This window comes from Grampus griseus, assembly GCF_964374135.1.
Source record: "Grampus griseus genome assembly, chromosome: 9".
NCBI lineage: Eukaryota > Metazoa > Chordata > Mammalia > Artiodactyla > Delphinidae > Grampus > Grampus griseus.
The window spans coordinates 30,424,777-30,448,113 of NC_139003.1; the positions used below are offsets into that span (position 1 = coordinate 30,424,777).

Here is a 23,337-nt window from a genome sequence, read left to right on the forward strand (position 1 = left end):
TAGTAAAGGAGGCCCCGGTGGTCTCATTTACAAAAACATGGCCATTGCTCTTTGCACCTAAAATTACAGGAAGGGAACTTCAAACAGCTTCAGCGCGAGAGCATAAGAAAAGACTGACGTCCACCATCAGATGTTCTTCAGTCACTTTAGCATCAAATCTCTTCAAGAGATCATTCTTTAGCAAAAAATTACTTCCACAAATTCTCTATCCTCTGGCTTTGGCTTAGGTTTTACATTTTCAGCATCATCTCCATTAACAGTTATTGCCACAATGTATGTGGTACTGCTGACAAACTTGGATCCGTACTTACAGCTAAAGAACATTCAGTAACGTCACCTTCATTGCCAGTTTCTTCCTCAAGCTCCCAAAGAGCAGCTGCTTCTGGGCTTTCATTACTGACTGTGAGACCTGTGGGGAATTCTAGGCTGTAGTTTCCCATTGGCGGTCAGAACTGTTTCACCAGAATGATACATTCATAATAAAGAGTTCTTTGCAGCACTGGGATAACTACCACACCATCAGCCAACTATTCTTCCCAGTTATGTGTTTCAAAGTTTCCCAAGTTCTAGTTTTATCAGTAGGATCCATGTACATTGTTTCTTCAAGCTCGACTGATTTTCCTTGTTAATGATTCCTATAGGTCTCAAGGGGTTCAAACCAGAAACGGAACAGAACATTGTTCAGTATATTTTCACAGCAATTCAAAAGTTTTTGCAAAACTCTCTCTGGAAATCTTCAGGGAAAATCATACTTTGCTACTGTTTTCTGGCAACTTTCTATATTCTCAGAATAATCCTCAAAGCCATTTTGGGTTGGTCCTAATGGCCCATGAATCTGGCAACACTGGGAGTCATGCCACTCTGATAGCTGGACCTGATTGAAGCCATGTCTGTGGACAAGAGAGTCCATCAGTTTTAATTATGGTAGGCAGATTTCCTGAAGTGACATTCACTGTGAAACTCATTCTGCATATTTTTAGTTCTCCTTTAGAGCATAATATGTCTTAGTATCCCTTGTCTTATTTTTCCTTTTTGTTACTTATCTACGTGCAAACATCTAGTATTTTCATGACTCCTATCTTTATATCCCTTATATTTCTCTATTCTCTTCATTTCCCCTACATTTTCTCCCATATCAAGTACTACAAAACTTTTCCCTATTGAGTCCATGTAATTTCCCCTCAGTAACTGGTTAATCTTGTACACCTTCCTGGTCAAGGCACCACCTTCTCTCACCTGAATTATTATAACAGTCTCCTAATTGGCCTTTCTGATTTTTGTCCTTCTTCCCCTACAATCTACTTGTAACAAGGCAGCTGGTGTGATAATAAATAAATAGTGTCTTTCATTTGTTGAAATGTCTCTAATACACTGGCTTCCAGGGTCTCAAAGAGATAAAGACAAATGGCTTAAAATGGCCACCAATGTCTACCATGTTCTGAGCCTTTCCACCAATGTCTACCATGTTTTGAGCCTTTCTTTCTTATAGCTCCTTGACTTTATCTCCTACCATTTCTCTCCTCCTTTGAAATATTTCACACTCCTTGAATTCAGTGCTATAAGTATTACAAAAAATAATTGTATTTTCCTATAGAAAATATATATTTCCATTTACAATAATAATGTAGAACTTTAATCAAATTTAGTGGACCTTTTCCTTTTAATAAATAACTGAAAATAAAAAAAATGTAGCTTCAGAAAAATATTTTTTTGAGATCAGAAATCTGTTTATGATTGTGTATAGTCATTTAAAGAGTATATTTAGGTTTCTATTACTGAAACTTAAATTATATTTGAGCAAACTGTGTGCTGCAAGTGACTTTTTGGCATAAATATTATATGTTAGCCCATATTTCCAGGCCTTTTTTGAAAACATATGTAAAAATTGCCAATAAATTACAATCCCATGGGATTTAAAAATTTCTTCAGAAAATAATTTTCAAGAAAAGGGAGGAAATGATTTTTAGCAAAAAAAAATTATTGAGGGTCTTGGATAGCACTATCTCATTTAATTATTATAATAAATAAAGCATGTGAGTACTTTAACCCCATTTCCAAGGAAACTGAGTCCCAGAAAGGCAATGTAGTTCTTTTGATGACATATAGCAACTATGCATCAGAACTGGGATGTAAATTCATTTCCTTCTAACTGTAAATATTCTACTTCCTGCTGTGTCACATCATGGTTTCTTAAACAATAGTTACTACCTTTGATATAATAACCACAAATTTGTATTTACTAGTATTAAAATCTTTACATATGGGCTAACATTAAATCGAGCTTGTTAAAATAGAGGCATTTAAACATATACCCTATGATACATCATGTAGATATTTTTTTAAGTCATCATTTTTTAAATTAATTTTTATTGGAGTATAGTTGATTTACAATGTTGTGTTAGTTTCTGCTGTACAGCAAAGTCAATCAGTTATACATATACATATATCCACTCTTTTTTAGATTCTTTTCCATATAGGTCATTACATAGTATTGAGTAGTGTTCCCTGTGCTATACAGTAGGTTCTTATCAGTTATCTATTTTATATATAGTAGTGTGTATATGTCAATCCCAAACTCCCAATTTATCTCTCCCCTGCCTTCTCCCTTGGTAACCATAAGTTTGTTTTCTACATCTGTGACTTATTTCTGTTTTGTAAATCAATTCATTTGTACCATTTTTTTTAGATTCCACATATAAACGATATCATATATTTGTCTTTCTCTGTCTGACTTACTTCACTCAAAAAGACACATGTACCCCAATGTTCATTGCAGCACTATTTACAATAGCCAGGACATGGAAGCAACCTAAATGTCCATTGATGGATGAATGGATAAAGAAGATGTAGTACATATATACAATGGGATATTACTCAGCCATAAAAAAGAATGAAGTAATGCCATTTGCAATGACGTGGATGGACCCTGAGATTGTCATACTGAATGAAGTAAGTCAGACACCAGTGTAGATATTTTAAGTGTAGTATTTTTTTCTTAAAGAAAATTTTTAGCAATTGATGGGCTAATTTAAGAGAAAAATCGTTTTTTAAGTCTAATTTACATACAGTAAAACATTCCTTTTGATGTACAGTTTTCTGAGTTTTGAAAAATGTGTTCAAAAGTGTAGCATCACCACAGTTAAGATACACAACTGTTCTACCTCTCCAAAATATTACACTCTGCCTCTTTGTGTTTTAACACCTACACCCACCTCTAACGCCTAATAATCACTCATCTGTTTTTATATATTTTCTCTTCCTACAGTTTTTTTCATTTTCAAGAATGTCATATAATTGGAACCATGTTGGCTGTAGCCTTTTGAATCTGGCCTTTTCACTTAGCATAATGTACTGGAGATTCATTCATGCTGTTGCACGTTTCAACAGTTTGCTCCTTTTCATTGCTGAATAAGTATTTCACTGCATGGATTTATCACAGTTTATTTATTTACCCATTGAAGGACTTTTCCAGGTTTTGATGATAATGAATCAAGCTACTCTGAAATTTATGGAAAGATTTTGTTTGAACGTAAAGTTTCATTTCTTGGTTAAATATTTAAAATTAGATTGCTGGGTGTTATAGTAAGTGTCAGTTTCACTTTATAAGAATCTGCCAAACCATTTCTAGAGCGGTTGTACTGTAAAGGTACATTTAATATTATATTGTGACCCTATCTGTTAAATAATAGTTTCCTAGTTACTAACACTGTATTTTAATCTACTGTATTTTCATCTAGAGCTATGATCTAGAAAAATTCAACCATTCATCCTAAATATCTCCCATGTTAGTGACGTTGATTTCACAGTATTCAAACTCATAAGTTAATAATGGAGACTTAGAGCTAATAACGAATTACAAGTTCGTAGTAAGTTGGAATATTTTTTTAAATTAATGTGTTCTTCAGTACTTTCCTAATGATTAATATGTACTTCAAAAATTTAAATTAAATATAATATTAAAGTATTATAAATAAAGCCTAAAACTTTCAAATAATTAGAGTAATTCTATTAAACTTGGTATTTAGAATTTTTTAAGAATAATTTTTAACTTGAAATAAAGTAACAGCGCAGAGCTTACAGTGCAAAGCAAATTTAGCTACATTGATTTGACAGTCTTTCAAAACTACATTTTATTTTCAGATGCCCATTCTAAAAGCATCTTAACATTTACAATTGTTTTTTTTTTTTTTCGGTATGCGGGCCTCTCACTGTTGTGTCCTCTGCCGTTGAGGAGCACAGGCTCCGGACTTGCAGGCTCAGCGGCCGTGGCTCACGGGCCTAGCCGCTCTGCGTCATGTGGGATCTTCCCAGACTGGGGCACGAACCTGTGTCCCCTGCATCGGCAGGCGGACTCTCAACCACTGTGCCACCAGGGAAGCCCAACAATTGGTTTTTATAATTGGTTTTCTTCTAGAAAACTCCAAAACATGGAACACTAATAAAGGGCTTGAAATGGAAATACCCTAACTTCTTCAGGTGGAGTAACTGTTCCCCAAATGGATCTAAGTTTGGTATATGCTTGTGTCTCTGATAAAGAATCTCATGAGGATCACCTGAGTGTCAGTCCTTCACTGATTCACTGTCACCTCCATATGATTTGATGAAGAAAGTCTTGCTGAATGTAAAATATACCATGAATATAACGGCCAACCATCCTTCCTCCTCCAAAACTTCCTCACAGTATTTGTGATAGTTGACCAACCACTTTGTCTTAAAATATAAGAACCATTTAAGTCATTTATCTCTGTGAGTATTCCTTATACCATGATTAACTCTCTTTACTCACGCCCTACGTTTAATGTATTAAGTTTTAGCATAGATCATATTCTCTTTTCTCTATACTCCTAACAATTTAAAATCTTCTATTTCCCCCCTTTTTTTAAATTTTATCATTCCCTCCTTTTAAATGAGTCTCTATTTCTATCTTTAATGATGCTTCTGTGCTTCAGAAGCACATGTCCTTCAGCTTTAGGGTTTATCTATTGTTTGCTGATAGGCAGCAGAAAATTGCAACCCAAACTGAACACTTCATCTTATCCCATTAAATACAATTCTTCTCCAGAAACTTAGCAAAATTCACCAAGTTTCCCAGGCTTGAAACATTGATTCCTCACATTCCTTTCTTGCTTATATCTATCCAACCATTATTATTTTCTCTCACTGATGCTAATCACTTCCAGTTTTTTCTCTCGTCCTTTAAAAATAACATTCTAGTTCAAGCTCTCATGCCTATTTCCTTGATTATTCAGTGTTCTAACTGGCCTCATTTTTTTCAGCCTTTATCCACTCTTATTCACTTTATATAATCCTCCAAGGTAAATGCTCATTTTACCCAGTTATATTTTAGCAACTACATTGGTTTCATATTTATAACCAAGTGAGGAACAAATTCCATCATCTGTCATCATGATAGTATGTCAGCTTTTCTTTCCAGTCTTAACTTCTCTTAGCTTTCAAAATCTCTGTGCTCAAGGGAAATTATACTGTTTAACATGCTTTAAATATTTATTATTTCTCTGTGCCTTTCTTATGCTTTTTCTCTGATTCTACTATAACTCGTTTTGTGTGTTTGTGTGTGTGTGTGTGTGTGTATAAAATGCTATTTACTCTTCATTTTGGCACCATTTGTAAAAGCAAATCAAAATTTCAATTCTGTATATGTGCAGTAATTGAAGATTGGCAAATAATTGGGTTATCAACCATATTAAAATAATACGTTTATAATAATAAAATATAACTGTATTATTGTTTATAACATTAAATAATACTTGTTTATAATTAAAATAATATTGTTTATAATATTAAACATTAAAATAATATGTTCACAGTATGATTTTAATGTCTTATACAGCCATACACATGCATCGCAGGTTATCTCTAAGGCATACTGGTATTTTTTGTTTCCTTCTCTGTATTTTTCCATATTTTCTAAGCTCCATACAATGGATACCATTTGTCATAAGAAATAATACATGATTCCTGTTGATGAGGAAAATAGGATCAACAATATTCATAAGTATGAAAAATATACTTATCCATCTTAAAAGTCAATTTCATTACAATGAATCTTCCACTAATCTCTCTCTCTTTGAAACTCCCACAATTCATCATTAAAGCATTATTAACTCTGACTCACAGATACATTTCTTTGGCAAGGTTAAGAGTTATTAATGACTCCTTCCTGCACTCTCTCCATAAACAATTTGTCACTCTCCCTTGTTGATTTTTGTTTTTAAACATTTTTCAAATCTTCCAGTTTCAAACCCCACTGTCCATATGTACATGTCTAATCTTTCTTTGCCTGAGTGACTATACTAATCTTCTAAGTGGTTCTGTTTCATCTGCTTTCTTTTCTCTCCAAAAGCATCCTCTATATAAAATATGATTTTGCATATATTTCTAAATTGATATTGATTGATAAATAATGAAGCAAAACGAATGGAAGAAAACAGAAACAATAAATTGAGTTTGCATATTCATTGGCCAGATAATTAAATCCAAATTCAAGAGTACTACATACAATATTCTTCATAACAAGCCATTACTGTAAATAACTTTATGCATCTGATTGAAGTTTTATATATAGATTATTGTTAGCAACTTTGCTGGACCATACCGAACCTTACTGATCATCTATAGCAGTACTCTTCAATATATTTTTCATGTACCTGAGAATATGCAAAGACTTTCCAAGAGATGTGTATGTAGATTTGGTCAGTTTTAATAGAATAATGTCCACATCCTCATATTTTATGTGTACCACCTCCTACTGTTCCGTCTGAGAATGAATCTGATGTCCTACAAGATCTCTTTTTTCATATTTTCACTTTACTCACCCAATCTAAATCACATGGGACATTTTTCCAGGGTGTAGAAATCTACAGCACTCAGAAACATTGATGGCATGTTAAGAAATAGCTAAAATAGAGCCATTTGCATAAATATGGATAAATCTCCAAATTAATGTTAAGTGAAAAGCAGGTTGATGAGAATGTTTGCAGGATGTTACCATTTATATAAGCATCTAAAACTTAAAATAGTACCATAATTGGTTTACAGGTGCATACTATGTACTATGTGCCCGTACTATGTAAGGGAACATTTAAATGTATGATCTCTGGAGCCAACATGCCAGACTGTTCAAATTCCAGTCACACACCTCTTACTGGCTGTGTGACTTCAGATGGCTGCTTATTCCTTAAGACCATTGTTCCCTCATAGGTAAGATGAGAATACCACAGTTGCTAGTTTAATGAATTGACATCATGATGTAAAATACTTGGAACAATTTCTGGTACACGGTAAAACAATAAATATTGATTTGATGATTGTTACATTAATTTAAAAAATAAAACTAAATGGCACACAGTGACTTTAAGATTATGGTTACTTTTCAAGAGGAAAAGAGAAAAGAATCGATGGTGACAAGGTTTTATTTGTATCTGTAACATTTCATTTCTTTAAAAAACAATTAACATCTGAAGCAAATATCCTACTCCTGTATGACCTAATCTTTTATTTTTTAACATCTTTATTGGAGTATAATTGCTTTACAATGGTGTGTTAGTTTCTGCTTTATAACAAACTGAATCAATTATACATATACATATGTCCCCATATCTCTTCCCTCTTGCGTCTCCCTCCCTCCCACCCTCCCTATCCCACTCCTCCAGGCAGTCACAAAGCACCTGAGCTGATCTCCCTGTGCTATGCGGCTGCTTCCCACTAGCTATCTATTTTACATTTGGTAGTGTATATATGTCCATGCCTCTCTCTCGCTTTGTCACAGCTTACCCTTCCCCCTCCCCATATCCTCAAGTCCATTCTCTAGTAGGTCTGTGTCTTTATTCTTGTCTTACCCCTACGTTCTTCATGACATTTTTTTTTCTTAAATTCCATATATATGTGTTAGCATATGGTATTTGTCTTTTTCTTTCTGACTTACTTCACTCTGTATGACAGACTCTAGGTCTATCCACCTCATTACAAATAGCTCAATTTCATTTCTTTTTATAGCTGAGTAATATTCCATTGTATATATGTGCCACATCTTCTTTATCCATTCATCCGATGATGGACGCTTAGGTTGTTTCCATCTCCAGGCTACTGTAAATGGAGTTGCAATGAACATTTTGGTACATGACTCTTTTTGAATTATGGTTTTCTCAGGGTATATGCCCAGTAGTGGGATTGCTGTGTATGACCTAATCTTAAGTGAGCTGATTACATCTTCAACTACTCTTTTTCCAAATAAGGTCACCTCCTGAGGTATTGGGGATTAGGACTTAAACACATGAATTTTTGGGAAGACACAATTCAAACCATAACAGGAACACCCCTCCAAAGATGTAGAAGGACTTCAAACTCATTCAGGTCCTTTTTAGTAGAGGTGTAAGGAGTCTTCATTAAGGAGTCTGGAAGTTTCTCAAATCAACTCCTTTGGCTTTGGGTATAGTATATAAAAGTGAGAGCAAAATGACTGAGTTGAGTTCCCACAGTTTTTACCCCATCACCACCACTTTGTGGCCAAAAGTGGAAGGAGAACGTATGGAAAAGATAAGCTCCCCAGTGAGTGTTTCTTATGAGTAAAACCAGGAAAAGAGAAAGCTTACAGTGTATTTCCCAGAAGGCTTCTCAGGGAAGGGAGTATGTTGTGTTTATGGCAGTAAAGAAAGAAGAGAAAATGTTTAAATAATGGCAGTGAGATATGAGCTTTGATTTAGAAATTTTTTCTCTCTTGGATGAATGGTTTCTATACCTTTTTTTGTCTTAACAACAACAAAGAAAACCTGAGAGTCATGTGGCCAACTTATAAAGAGTATTAGTGAAACAGTGAAAAGACCTCTGCCTTTGAATTTTCATTAAATAAAACCATCACAACCTGCCACCAGGGTTGTAAGGCACATTTGGGAAACCAGAAATTACATCAGCTGAACTTGAATAGTGTTAACATAAATTATGCAATGAATAATTCTTGCTGTTGCTAGGTATGGTTTGGGCTAAGGAAAAAATGGTTAATTTACCATCAGGAACAAAGTCAGCTAACAGTGTACCCATCTAAGACATTCAGGAGAACTGATTGATCAGAGTGGTGCTGCTACGGCTCCTTCCCTTGACTCAGCTCTGCAGTGAAAATAGTCATGCAAGTGGAACGAATTAGATCCCTGAATTTGATGAGGAGAGCTCAGAGCCAGGGAAAGTTTAAGACAGGAGTGCCTAACATGACCCCAGTGTAACAGTGTGGTCCATAAGGGAGAGCGCTTTAGTCATTAAGACATTATTCTCTTAAATGTTTCAGAGAATATAATGCACAGGGTAATGACTTCATGTACTGTAAGAGGAGAGAATTAAATGTCATTGTAAAGTATCCATTCATCAGATATCACCCATTTTCTAGACCTAAGTTTTGAAGAAAGACCCCCTCCACCTAAGAAATGACTCCAGGCGGAAGTGAATTACATTTTCAGCTTAAGAAGAAGAGAGGGGAAGCTTAGAACTGAAAGTGAAGTTGAAGAAATGAAAGAGAAGGTGAGAATGGGAGCCATGAGCTATTGGTCATCTCTTATCCGGGATCTACCAAGATTGAGCAGAAGGATGTAAAAGGAAAAAAAGAAAAGGACAAGAAAAGAAATCATGGGTTTGTGAACTCCTATGTAAGCCCAGCTCTTGATGTTTCCAAGTCTGGGGAGGGAGGATCTTTGGGGGAAGACGGGATTTGGGTAGATAGATAGTTAGAGAGGAACAAAATAAGTGTTCATAAGATTTTCTATGTACTATGTATCTCCATCCCATCAAAAAAATGCAAAAAAAGTTTTATTTGTATCTAAATTCCTTCTTCTTACCATGCTTTCTTAATGATAGAACCCCAAACTAAGTCCCAATGTAATGAGGCCTACTTCTAAACAACTTCTGCCCCTCAAGTGGTTCTTAAAATATTAGGAGCACATGGTAATATGTACTTTCAAAAATCCCAACGTGGTTCTGATAGTCTTTGTTAGGAAGGCAAGCTCCTTGCCTCCATTCCCTAGAGTATCACCATGGAAAGTAATTACCTTATTAGGAAACCATAATTATTAAAAAGTTAAATTATTTGTCTTTTAAAGCATTCTAATCTTTTATCAAAGGAAAAGAGAGAGTGTACATTGTATTTCCCAGAAAGTTTCTCAGGGAAGGAAGTATAACATGTATGAAACATGCCAAGGAAGAAAGAAAATGGTTAAGAAACAGCAGTGAGAAATGAGCTTTAATTTTTTTCTGCTCTTACATGAATGGTTTATATACTTTTTTTGTCTTAACAAAGAAAACAGAGTCATGTGACCAATTTATAAACAGCATCAGTGACATAGTGAAAAGAGCTCTGTCTATGTATTTTTGGATATATTTTTGATGAAAGTAGTCAAAAGGTACAAGATAAGTTATAAGATAAAGAAATACTAAGGGTGTAACATACAACAACCTTAATATAATTAAATGCAGCTGTATTTTATATATGAGTTGTTAAGAGAGTAAACCCTGAGTTCTCATCACAAGGGAAAAACCTTTTTTCTTTTTCTTTTGTATCTTATATGAGATGAAGGATGTTCACTAAACTTATTGTGATAATCATTTCATGATGTACGTAAGTCAAATCATTATGCTGTATACCTTAAACTCATACAGTGCTGTATGTCAATTATATCTCAATAAAACTGGAAGAAAAATCAAAACAAGCAAAAAAAAAAGAATAAACACAAATATTTTTTAAAACTCTAATCCTCCACTGTTCAATAGATTCCAAAGACTTGATATAAAAATTATTTCATCAAGAGTTTTTAATATTGATTACATATTGAATGGTACTATTTTGGACACATTGGTTTAAATTTTAAAAATAATTCCATTTTTTGTTACTTTTTGAGTGTGCCTTCTAGAAAATTTAAAACTAGACATGTGGGTCACATTATATTCCTATTTCTGTTGTTGTAGCCTAATAAGAATCTTATTTGAAATGATACTTCATCCAAGGTCCATTTGTGAGATTGTAATTAAACTCACTTGAATAGAATCTAAGAAAAAACTTTCCACTTTACTTAATATTGGTCAATATCATGGCTAAAATGAGTTTCTAGTTCCAAAGCTCCTTGAATATATAAACATAAGTTTCCTCATTTTTATGAGGTTGGCTTTATATTTGTTCCCAAGGTATCAGAGATTGAGAAAAACTGTAAGGAAACGTGGCTTCCCAAACATTGTAGTAAATAAAGTCACTTATTGAGGACGGAACAAATGATGCATATTGCATTTTTTTCAGGAATTATTGTTTTAATGATTTCATATGCCACTTAAAACCTCCTTGGTAAACTAAATACAAATCATGTGAGAAATTGACAAGATGAAATTTTCCATTCAAGTTTGGATTTCAGTCTTTGATGAAAACTGTATTTGGGCTTTGAAGCTTCAGGAACACCCTCAGAGATTCACTCATAGGGATAAAAATACAAATCTCTTAAACAACATGAAAAACAATACAAAACAGAGCACAAGCCACAATTATTTTTAAAATTTATTATTATTTTTCCAAGATAGGCCTACTTAAGAAATATATAGTACTTTTAAAGTTATATTAATTTTGTGTTTTTTAAATTAAAGATTTTCACCTAAGTGTAAATCACATTGTCTTTGCAAATAACAGTGTATACAAATAAATATAACTCAGAAATGTTTGAAAAAGACAATTCCAATCAAAATATGGATAAACAGAAGAATTGATTTGAAGGAAAATAAGATTAGATTCACATATTCATACTTCCTACTATCTTAACAATCTCAGTTGATAACTAAATTTTTGTAAGTATCAATATCTAACACAGACCTGGGGATAAATTTAAGAGCCAACTATATATTTAAAGAAAATAATCAAATTATTGTCATCTAATGCAGGCTGTTGAATCCCCTGCTAAGATTAGATTGATCCCAAGTGTACTGTGTACATTTTGGTGATTTGTTCATCATATTTAATTGCCTCTGGGATGACACAGCTACCATTTCTTTCAAAAGATCATTTCACTCTCTATTTGTTCTCATTCTTGTGAACTTTGCCATTCTAAAAATGAGCCAATGTCAGAGCTTAGCCAAAAAAAAAAAAAACAGGAAAAGCAAAAACCTTTGCCATTCTACATTCTATAATGCTAGAGTTCCATTTTTCTCAATCACAACCAGTTGTTAACACTAATAACAAGTTGGATGAATGGGCGTTAATAAAGGACAACCTTATTTATGATTAGTAACTGAATATCTATGGAAAAGTGTGATGACCTTTTCTGTCACATGAATTTTAACACTCAGATGAATCATTCTTTCCTGAACATCAGGGACTCACACACCCTCAACACTCTAATTCATGCTGACTTCAACTCCTATAAATTATACTGATATTAATAAGAAAGAATAAAGTTCATATAATCAAAGCATTGTCTCAGGAACTACTGAAAGTGTCTATTTCCCTTGCATTAAAATAGATGTAATGTATAACCCAATAAATTTCACTTGCTCTTTTACCTTGCACTTTGCCACATGTTCTTATTTACTGGGTCCATTTATACACTTTCCCCTTCTTTCATGATTGGTCTTACTTCTCTCAGGAAAAGAATATAACAGGGATTCATGCATTTACTGACAGACAAGAAAATACAAGCCAAACCAAATAAGAATGTCCCTGCCTACTCATAGAACCCATATGACCCACAGAGGAAAAGGGACAGAAGATAGAAAAGAATTTCTGATTGCTGTGGAGCTACTCCGATTTGAAAATAGTGGCTTATCCAAAGAAACCTATTCCAAGTGAAAACAAATAGGACTTCATTCATAAATTTTCTCATCTGCTACAATCAGAAGTCAAAGCTGAGAGTGCCTAAGGCTGATGATCATCGTCTTCTAAATACAGTATATTTGCAAAAAGCGTAAGTGAACCTTCTTTCGAAAGCTCTCTAAGAAATGACAGACATACATTTCCTAAGGTGTTTATAGAAATGAGTATGTAATTTGATTTAACTTTTATAATTATATATTTTTATATTTAGCTTATGTTGACCCTTGGTATTATTTTTTTTCTGTCTCTACTGGTGTGTTTAATATGTTTATTTATTATCAAATTTATAGTTAATTTCTAGGATGCTTATCCTCTCTTCTACATCACTGGGAAAGACTCTAAGTAAGTATGATGACAATCTTTATGGTTATCTCCCAGGCACTTTTTGCCTATTAAATACACAGGAATTTAATTTAGTTAAAATCTGAATATCTTAAGCTAGCATTCAGGGTTTGAAATTTGTAACTCACATTTAGTTAATTTCTTACAACTGATAGTGATTTTTAATATTGGAACTATTTTTTTAAGTTATTTTTGTCAAAAAATAAACTCTCAACACAATCAAAAATAAGAAAATATTTGGTTCTGTGATTTATTAAAATGACTTTTATGGGTAACGGACTTGGATGAATTAAAGAGAACCAAATTAATTTCCTGCTCCCCTGAAGGATTAATAGTAGCAAGAAGAGGAGTAAAAAATATGACAAGGAAATGATATAATAGAAGACTAATGTGGACTATTTATAGTATTAAAAAAGTAAATTTTCACGAGCACCAAAGTTACTTTCAGCAAGGAAAAATAATGATGCATTTATGTATTATTTATCAACTACAAAATATTTCGACAGACCTTGCTTTTCTTTATTTTTTAAATTTTAAAAATAGGGCTTGCCTGGTGGCGCAATGGTTGAGAATCTGCCTGCCAATGCAGGGGACACGGGTTCGAGCCCTGGTCTGGGAAGATCCCACATGCCGCGGAGCAACTGGGCCCGTGCTCCACAACTACTGAGCCTGCGCGTCTGGAGCCTGTGCTCCGCAACGAGAGAGGCCACAATAGTGAACGGCCCGCGCACCACAATGAAGAGTGGCCCTTTTTTGCTGCAACTAGAGAAAGCCCTCACACAGAAACGAAGACCCAACACAGCCAAAAATAAGTAAATAAATTAAATTTAATTTAAAAATAGCTTTACTGTGAATATAATGCATATGCTATATAATCCACTCATTTAAAGTGTACATTTCAGTGAATTTTAGTATATTTACAGAATTGTGCCACCGTTACCACATTTTACATTTCCATCATCCCCAAAGGAAACCCCGTTTCCATGAGCAGTCACTCCCCATTACTTTCCAGCCCTAGACAATATTAGCATACTTTCAATCTCTAGATTCTCCTATTTTAACCTTTCATATAAACGGAATCATTCACTATGCAGTCTTTTGTCACTGACTTCTTTAAGTAGCATAAAGTTTTCAAGGTGCATCTGTGTTTCTAACGTCTATCAGTAATTCATTCCTTTTTATGTTGAACACATTTCTGCTGTCTGGATATAACATATTTTTTTAAATTCATACACAAGTATCCATTCATTAATTGATAGATATTTGGGTTGTTTCCACCTTTGGCTATTAGGCGCTATGAACATTCATGTACAAGTTTTCATAAGTTTTTATTTCTCTTAGGCATGTAGAAGTTGAATAGGTAAATCATACAGCAACTGTATATTTAACTTGGAAGAACTGCCAGAGTGCACCATTTTATAATCCCACCATTTAATAATCCCAATCATCAATATATGAGGGTTCTAATTTCTCTACAGCCTCACAAAACTTTAAATGATCTGTTAAATATAGTCATTTTAGCAGATGTGAAGTGATGTCTCATTGTGTTTTTTCTTTCAATTAAGACTTTTTTAGAGCAGTTTTAGATACAAAGCAAAATTGAGTGGAAGGTACAGGGATTTCTTATATAACCCCTACCCACACACATGCATAGTCTCCCCTATTGTCAACATCCTCCACCAGAGTAGTACAATTGATGAACTTACATTGCTACATCACAATCACCCTACTTCCATAGTTTACCTTACTGTTCACCCTTGGTGTTGTACATTCTATGGGTTTGGACACATATCCATCACCGTAGTATCATACGGAATATTTTCACTGCCCCCAAATTTTTCTGTGCTCCATATATGTATCCCTCCCCCACTCTAACTCCTGATAACCACTGATCTTTTTATTGTTTCCATAGTTTTTCCTTTTCCAGAATGTCATATAGTTGGAATCATATGTTGCCTTTTTAGATTGGCTTCTTTCATGTAGTAATATGTGCTTAAATTTCTTCCATGTGTTTTCATGGTTTGATAGCTCATTTCTTTTTAGGGTTGAATAAAATTCTATTGTCTGGATATAACAAAGTTTACCCATTCACAGGCTGCAGGGCATCTTGGTTGTTTCCAAGTTTGGCAACTGTGAATAAAGTTATATAAACATTTGTGTACAGGTTTTTGTGTGGACATAAGTTCTCAACTTCTTTGGATAAATACCAAGGAATGCAACTGCTGGATCATATAGCAAGAATATGTTTAGTTTTATAAGTAACTACATACCACACCGTCTTCCAAAGTGATTGTCCTGTTTTGCATTTCCTCATTAATGAAAAAGAATTCCTCTTCACCTTATGTTTGTTAACACTCAAAACTTCTAGGAAAGGTGTCATTACCCCTTTGGCTTAAAAAACTGAGCTTCCCAAAGTCATGTGAAGAGTTAAATGAAATTATCAGCTTGTTATAAAATAGTTCTTGATTAGGTTGGTACTGTCTTGAGCTTCATAGGTATATTAGGATCCCCTAATTTGTCCCTGCACACAAATATAGTAGCTTTCCCCCAATCATGAGAACCACTGTTGACTAAAGAGGATAATTTTGCCTCTGTCAGATTACTTGACTGATATTCTCGGAGAGAGATATGAAAAACTGAGTAGAAAGAAGTCAGTGGGAAGAAAATATGCCAAAACCCCCCAAAATAACAAAATGCTAAGTTCTGGAGGAAGCGTCATTGTTGGATGTAGGAAGTACAAAAAGGGCAGTTTCTTAAGGAAAAAATAGGGATACCTTAAAAATAAGAGAGATCCGTTTCAGTAAACACCATGTGAGCAAAGGACACAAACAGGAGAGTTTCTTATTGTTCCAAAGACCAGCGGGTACAAGTATAGCAGATACTCACAAGAAGTTTGCCACAATTATCTAGGCACAAAGGAGGAGGTCTTAGAACTGACAATGAATGAAAGCAATGAATGGCAATGAATAAAACATGGACAAAATTTGACATATCTAAAAAGTTGGTATCTGTTCAATGTACTGTTATAATATTTTTTTCCCTGCAAAACCAAATGTTATGGAGAACTTCAATACATAGTTTTTAAAGGAATGTTCAGAAAAGAGAAAACGATGATCAAAAAACTACCTTAGGTTTGCAAGTATTGAGTGTTCTAGGAAAACTTACCTTTTCTACTCATGCCTCTTACTTTTGGAATGCTGAACAGAACAATATTATTTACATCCAGAATCAGATTATTCTGTACCCAATTATATCATAAAGGTATATACAATCAATATGATAAGAATATGGTGGGGATAATTTTATACTGCCTTATTTAAAAGGCAGACTATCTTCAATAATCTAATATCATAGCTAAATATATAATCATGATCTGGTACTATATAAAGATGTTAACACATTTCAATGATTTTAATTCAATTCATCATGCAGTGGTAATAAGATAAAGCATTTTTCACCAAGGAGTTCTCAGACTTGCAAGGAAATATAACCAGATAACGAAACATCTGCAAAAATGTCATTATTGCTTTGAAAAGGGACTACATGAATTCCACTAGAAACACATTTAAAATATCATATTTAATTCCGAGCACCACATTTTAAGAAAGCTATTGAGGTATTAAAGTTCAGAAGAAGGTGACCAGACTGATTAGAGATTAAAATTAAACTAAACTAAGGAAGTTAAAATATATGTTTTTTAGTGCCTGAAGAAGAGAATGCCAAAGGGAAACATTATAGCTGCATTTGCATATGTAACAAGCTATTATTTCAGTATTGGAAGCAAATTATACTCTTCTAGAGGGCAAACATATGACTAAATATGATTAGATAAAAGTAGGCATATTTAAATTCACTATTTAAATATTTATAGCTTCCCAAAAAAACAAAGGCCTACATTCTCAAGTAATCATGCCTATTAAGTATATTAACCATCAGTGGAAGTTTTAAGTTACATAGATTACCATGTGAGTGATGCTATAGAAGTGGTGTTTTCTAATTAGCTAATTAAACTAAATGATGTCCATGATCTCTACCAATTCAAAGATATTTTAAGTCAAACTGAGATTCTCTTTCAATTAAAAAAAAGTAGTTCTGTCATTTAAACCCCTTGGTCTTCATTTCTTCAACCTGTAAAATGAAGTCCATGAGCCCTTTAACCCATCTCAACTATATGGTAAATTTATTGCTGGAAATCTCCAAGGTTTCACTCATAATACAGTAATTTAGTAGACATACTGAATGCTTACATGCCATGTACTGTGCTAGGCACTGGAAAGAATAAGACATACTCCCTCTCTGGGAACACACAGGCTTAGACATTATATGGTAAGCTCTAAAGAGTGATTCACAAAGCATGGTAATATATTTTATGGAATATATATTTTTTAAATTATAGGGTCTTCTGTGGTTTCCACAATGAATAGTGAGAGGATGCTACTAGAATTTGGTATGCCAGAACCAAGGACACTAGATATCCTACCAAACCCAGCATGAATGTTCTCTACCCTACAAAGTTTTGAATAACCTGCCAAACATTCATAGACATTGAAAACTTGTTAGAATTATCTAAACGTAAATTCATACACTTTAAAGCAAACAACATATATATTATTGTGACTGCTAGTTCAGTGTACTTTCCAATATAAAACCATCTTTATCTACTAGAGCATTTAAATGGTTAACAGAAGGGTCACAACACATTTTAAAAACTACATTTCTATATAATAGCAATGCAAATCTGAAAACAAAATATTTCCCTTCACAATATCATAAAAATAAAATATACTTAGGATTAAATTTAACAAAAGAAGTGCAAAACTTGTACACTGAGAAGAACTACAAAATATTGCTGAGAAAAAATTTTAAAAATGTAAATTAACATAAAGACATATATATATTCATGGATTGGAAGACTTAAAACATGCTAGCATATAGATGAATTCCCAAAACATTATACTAGGTAAATGAAACCTGACTCAGAAGACCAATTTACCTAATTGGTAAATATAATTTTTTTAGGTTTGTTAGTACTCCTTGTTGTGTGATTCTATCAGTAAGAAATATCCAGAAAAGATAAATCTATTCAGACATTAAGGATGGGAATGGGGACTGATTGCCACTTCTTTCACTGGTGGTAATAATGTCCCCGTATTGGATTGTGGTACTGAACTGTACACTTACTCAAATGAGTGAATTTCATAGCATATGAACACTACTTCGATACAGCTGCCAAATACACAGACACTCAGTCACAGGAAAGCAACACCTGTCAAGTTTACATTTTTCAAATCTTGGAGTGAGTGAAACTTTTCTAAGCCTGATCACAAGTCCAGAAACTGGAAGGGAAACAACTGATAATTTTGACAGCCTAAAATAACAACCAAAGCAAAACTAAATTCTTCTGAATGAAGAACATGCCATACATAAAGTAAAATGGAAGTAAAAAGTTGGGGAGGGGGATGAAGCACCTATGAGAGAATGAGCTAATATCTTTAGTTTAATAATATAATCAACAAGAGATAGGGTAGCAAAAAGTCAGTAGGAAAAAATTAATCACAAAATAACATTTTTATGACGAGAAATGCCAATGGCCAGTAAGTATCTGAAAAGATGTTCCATCTCATAATTAAATCAATATAAATAAAATCCTGGTCCCTTTTTCAGCAAACTAATTGGTGAAGAAAATTTTTCAAGGTTTGTTAGTACTCATTGTCAGGAAGCCTGTGGTAATAGGGTACTTTCAGATGTGTCTTTGGTCAATGTTTTCTGGAACTGATTTGAAGGCCAATTTGTCAATAGCTATTAAAATTAAATGCACTTATCGTCCTCCCAACTGTTCTCCTCCTAGGAATTCACTCCACAGATTTTTCTTAAGAGATCTCTTAAGTAGTTTGTCATCATAGCATTTATGGCTTTGACAGAAGTGAAAATAACAAAAAATGGGCTATCAATTTAAAAACTCTAAACTAAATCGCAGTATACCCGTAAGCAGAATACTCAGCTGTCAATAGAATGTATAAGGTATAATTCTATGAACAAATTATTGAAATTTTTATCATGAGGAAAAAGTACAAAGGAGAAAAGAATATTCAAAATGTTTGCTTTTTTCTAGAAGCATTCTTAAGAAACTCTTAACACTGATTTCATTTGGGGTCAACTGGGATAAGCAAAAGAAAGAAAATGGTTCTTTGTCCTTATATAAATTTTAGTTTGAATCATTAACCTTAAAATACATTTTATTGTAATTATTTACATTAAAATAGTGTAGAACAGCATTTTAAGAAATTAATTTGAAATGTTCTTTGTGGAACTTTTGATATTTTAATATCAAGCTTCACTTAAAAATACAGAGCCTTTCAGAATAAAAGCTCATGAATAAAAATTTGAAAATAAGCTATTTTGGGAACAGATATATGTATTGGTACAATATTATTCAATGACATTAGCCATCCTTTATCTTCTAAAATAAATAACTATCTTATTGCCAAATGAACATAAATGTATGCTTTTCAAAGCAATTATAAACTACACACTTATGTGCACAAATAAATTTTAATAAAAAGCCTGCTCATTTCTTTTGTTCCCAGTAAAAAAAAGTAATGACTCTCTTTGCTGTGAATGTATTTCTTATGCTGGAAGACAGTATGAGAATGGTCTAAAGGAGAGAGCCCTGGACCTAGGGCCACAAGACCAATGTCTTCTGGATGTGTAGGCAAATTGTTTAATCTCTCTGAACCTCTGTTTTAGCAGCATTATGCTAGTGACAATGGTCTTCACAATTGCTATCACAAGTATTGAAAAGTGATATAAAAAATTAGCCATTGCAACCTGCAATGGAAAAAGGACAACAGTAGAAAATTGGTCAAATTCAATAAAGTGCATAGTTAGTTAATGGTAATGTTGATTTCTTAGTTATGGTAAGTGTACTAGAGATATGTAAGATATAAGTCTGAGAGGAAGTATATGAAGGGTAAACTAGAAGAAAGCACATGTATATGAGAACAGAAAAAGGAGATAATCCTCTATTTAATACTCATATTCCTTTGCCCCTTTCTACTTAGTGCACAACATCCCTGAGAAGAGTGACTGTAATTGTTTATAAATAGTTACTGATGACAAAGGTCCTGGCTGCTGCCTTGAGGCTCAAGGATTTTACTGTATGAATAATGAAAGAAAAAATACTGAGTCTCTCTGTGTCCAAACTAACACAATAATAGCACTCCTGTGAACCTCATGGGTCTGAAGTAAATTCCAGAGTAAGCCAGCTCAGCAGTCACAACTGAAAATGAGGTGCAAACAGCAAAGAGCAACCTCCACTGTCCACCACCTGACCATGCTGCAGGGCACACAGAAGGTCCCTGTGCCGTTTGCAATCAGCGTCCAGCATCAATCTCTCTCCCAGAGAGTCTCTAGGCTAGGTCGAGCTGCAGGGTTTCTCCTTTCATTTGTTCATTTTCTTCTTTCCCTTTTGCTTCTAATCAGAGCTATTTGGTGAGGTGCTTTATTATTTAAGAGCAAAGAGAAAACTCAATGAATGAAGAATTTTAGTAAGCTATAATTCAGTTAAGCTGAGAAAGATTTTACTGCCCAAGAACTGTACAACAATTATATATATATATAATATTATATATGTATACATATATAAATAATAGAAAACACATATTTACAAAACAGAAAAATTGACAGGCTTCAAAAATGCTTTTATTCAGGTGTAAGGGAAAATGTGCCTTGTTACAATGCTTGCTTTATGAAATCACAGGTTTTTATCTCAAAGGCTAAAAAATACCCTGAATAATCATTTCATTTAAGCTTAAAATTCTGAATCATTCAGAAAATTAAGGTAATAATACATACTTAAGATTTCTTAGATGTTTATCATGTGTGTCAGGCTTTGTTTTAAGGACTTAACATTTATTATCTCTTATAATCTTCACGAGGACATTATGAGGTGGGTAATATTATTTCCCCAGTTTACAGGGGGAAATGGAAATACTGAGGATAATGTGTCAAAGATCACACAGCTGAGATGTGACGGAGCAGGAATGAAGCTCGAGCAGTCTGACTCCTGAACTGTCCTAACCATTGCTCTACATCAGCCACTCCCTTTCACGTCAATGAGAACTGGAGTATTCTCAAAGAAAACTTTGTAAAAAACCGCATACTTATGACTTTTGCTACTACAAAAACATGGGTAAATTTGTGTCTTCTTGGCCTAACATGAAAATAAACATTTTGGCTTTAACCTATGTACGAGACCAGTTTTTTTTATTTCAGGCAAATTCTAAATAAAAATAAGACTGATAAGCGTAAAGTTAAGAAACCTAGAGAGAAATATGTACACGTGCAATTATGAAACATCTACTGAACTTCTAAAATGTCTTTAAAATGTACATTAACTTATCTTTAAGTAACAAACTTGTAGTTATATGTAATGCCACATTAATTCTAAGAGAAAGAATCAAAGTTTGTACACTTTAATTAGTTGGAAAGAAATATGAAGGAGTCTTCTAGAACTGCTTCATAATTACCCATTTGGTAATTGCAGGTTCAATAATTTTCTGCAATTATTTTGGAGCTTTCATTAGTAAATAGAAATTGCAAAGATGACCAGATCAGCAAGTGAGTTTGAGAAAGAAGAATTCTGAAGGCAGTTTCTCCTTCTATCTTTCTGCCCATCTATTTCTATCAATCTATTTATAGTCTAATGATGTCATGCAAATTAAACCCAGATACACATGCAAACAATGCTAGGCAATATTAATGGTTATGGGGGAAGCAGCAAAGCATGTAATGATATTTGGATGCAGTGAACAGAACTTCAGCCACCATCTTGTGGCTGTGGAAGGATCTAGATTGCGCTTATTTTTCTTCATTTGCAAAATTGAGCCTATAGTAAATTCAATCTAATCTGTAGCATTTTTTTTGAGAATTAAAAAATCAGAATTCATGTAAAATAATTAGGGCTTGTTTTATATACCACACACTGCCAAAAATAGAACAATTATTTTTATTGTTATTTTACAATTCTGTAATTTTGTTCTAAAGGAATGACCCTGATGAAACTTCAGAGCCAAAGTAGAAGATATGTAAAAAACACTGCAGAGCAAACAGGATTTTGTAATAGTCCTCATATTAGTGACTTTTTTATTCTGTACAGTCTTCAAAGATGAGACTAACTTGTCCCATCTAATATCCTGTATAATAAATAGATATACTAAAAGGGAAGGCTGTAGCATGTGTTTGGTATCATGTACTTAGCTAATCCTCAACAACCAGAGCACATCTAGTTATGACGCATTCATTTAGGGATGGTAGGTGCTTTTTTCAAAAAGAAAGGAAATGCATTTGGTATTAATTATAGCGGAAACATTCCTGCCTTATAAGCTGAAATATGCCTGAAGCAGGAATATTCATTGAAAGAGAGGCACAATATAAAAACATGATCACAACAAAAGTTATAGAATTTGGGATTTTGTTCAATCCCATTTTCAGATGAATTTTAAGATAGTCTGTAGGTCTTAAAATGAAAGATTTTGAAACAACCACTGAACCCTGACAGATAAAGCATGAAACGATGATGATCAGAAATCATTCTTGAGGACTCTTTGGATAAGTCCAGTGAATTTCCTTAGTCAGTGCAAATCCGTGGGTCTCTCTGTTCATTTAATGAAGCTTTGGCTATCTGAGCAATGAAGTAGGCAATAAATGAGTCAGAATTCACATGAACAGGACTCCTTTACAGCCAGGATACAAAGGAATCAGAGTTAGAGGGCATTTGACTTAATCTTTACGGAATAAAGATGACAGGTGGCTCCTATATCTTTGAGAGTAAACTGGGCCAAGATGTCAATTTGCAAATTGATTCCAAAACATATACTCACAAAAGCCAATATGGACACTATCATCATTAAAAAATTAGTTCTAACAGAAAGTAGCCTAGGGAGTATTCAAAATTCTATGAATCCTTGGGTCTTCAGATAGCATTCAGCATGCTAATGTTAGTTTAGTAGCTTGAAAGTTTATAATTTGCACGCGTGCGCACACACATACACACACACACACACACATACACACACACACATACCCTAACTAATTATTTAGGTTAGATAAGTTCAACAATTTTTCATGTCTAAAAAACATATCACAGA

The 23,337-nt window shown here is 33.7% G+C and overlaps 1 pseudogene across 1 annotated transcript; it reads right to left on the minus strand.

The window, feature by feature from the left end:
• Positions 1–63: 63 nt before the first annotated feature.
• Positions 64–16,367, minus strand: LOC309827140 (ADP-sugar pyrophosphatase-like; annotated as a pseudogene). The gene is made up of 2 exons: positions 16,355–16,367; positions 64–621 (listed from the first exon to the last, which is right to left on the minus strand). The product of its transcript is annotated as an ADP-sugar pyrophosphatase-like (transcript).
• Between the last annotated feature and the right edge of the window lie 6,970 nt (positions 16,368–23,337).